Source organism: Lolium perenne, chromosome 2 (assembly GCF_019359855.2).
Source record: "Lolium perenne isolate Kyuss_39 chromosome 2, Kyuss_2.0, whole genome shotgun sequence".
Taxonomy (NCBI): Eukaryota; Viridiplantae; Streptophyta; class Magnoliopsida; order Poales; family Poaceae; genus Lolium; species Lolium perenne.
The window spans coordinates 185,285,586-185,287,073 of record NC_067245.2 but is presented as its reverse complement, the minus strand read 5'-3'; the positions used below and the strand labels follow the sequence as shown (position 1 = coordinate 185,287,073).

Below are 1,488 nucleotides of genomic sequence, written 5' to 3'. Positions count from 1 at the left end.
AATCTGCCTAAAGGCAGTCTCCATATCGCCGCGGCATCTACAACGATAAAATTGTCATTGATTTTTTTTTTTGCTTTGTCCCACGTCACCAATTCTTCATCAACTAACTCATTCACATGAGTATTGTCAAAAAGAAAAAACTCATTCACATGAGTACCGACGTAAGGTTGTGTCGTCCCGTGCCCGGGCCACCAGGTGTTGCAAATGCGACGTCACGCCGAACCCTAAAGGCTCAATTCAACCAACAACAAAGCGGTAAATCACCTGCAAGTAGCCTAACGACGGCGGCATCATATTCCACCACAAGCGCTCAAAAGCTGGGAGCGTAGAGCTCTTTCAAGATTTTGCTTTCTTTGAAGCTTCTGCACGCCACCTGGGGTTACTTGTGTAGAACTTGTAGTCTTGTAGAACTTAAGCTACATCCCAGGAAGAGTAAAATTGCAGCGGACTTTGTAATGTTTTGCATTAATGGAGGTTACAATACTACACACAAGACTTGTAACGATCCATCTATAGTAGACCGTATCACGTGTATCCTTCAGTATTGCATGAAAGTGAAATCAAGCTCCACAGTTTTGCACTTAATGGCCCACAAACATTCAATCTTTTTGGACACCGTCCCCCCTAATAGTGGGAAAAAAAAGAGAGGGATAGGCACGGCAGTACATCGACCGTAGCCTGTAATACAACTTTCACGTCCAGGAGAGATAACTTAACAATCCTTTGGCAGTGACCAGTGAGATAGATTTATGGTTTTCGTGAGCAAAAACAAAGAAAAGCTGTACTGCAGGTGGAAGAGCCCAACTCAACACCGCGCGTGCTTGTTGGGCCAAGGAACCAGAGAAATCCAAATTTAACTCAAAAAAAAATCCAAATTTAACTCAAAAAAAATCCAGATTTGTGCTGATATAACAAAAAAAAGAATAGTAACGCCGTTGCCGGGGATCGAACCCGGGTCACCCGCGTGACAGACGGGAATACTTACCACTATACTACAACGACTTTCTTGATAATTTTATATGCGATAATTTTTTATATATACTGACTGACAGCCGCATATGCCTCCGACTCATATGGAACCTAGTGGGTATTGAAAGAGCAGGTTTCAAACGTCAGCTAAAGCAATGAGTTACTGTCGTAGATTATTTTTTGAAAAAAAAGGAGTATGTAAGTTCATGTCTCGAGGTCCTGCACGAAGGAAGCTAAAATAGAGTATAAGACTTGTCGCGGGATCATAGGGTGGATGGCGCTTCGGTAATGGATACTCCCAGATCACGATCTAGAGGCTGAGCTCGGGGACAGTGGACGCTTGCGGATGTTTTTCTGAGCGACAATGCCAAAGGCAGTGATGCCTTCGTGTTAAGGTTCCGATGAAAACCCTTGATCATCGTGATCTCTCGATGATGGTAGTGCAGTGCGTATTACCCTCTCGGGACCATCGGCGTGGAGATTTGATTTCACTCTCGTTCCGGTGTATTTGGTGGCAAG

The 1,488-nt window shown here is 44.0% G+C and overlaps 1 non-coding gene across 1 annotated transcript; it reads right to left on the bottom strand.

Annotated features, from left to right (window-relative positions):
* Window positions 1–930: 930 nt before the first annotated feature.
* Window positions 931–1,002, bottom strand: TRNAD-GUC (transfer RNA aspartic acid (anticodon GUC)). Its single transcript has one exon. It is a non-coding gene; the product is annotated as a tRNA-Asp (tRNA).
* Window positions 1,003–1,488: the final 486 nt, after the last annotated feature.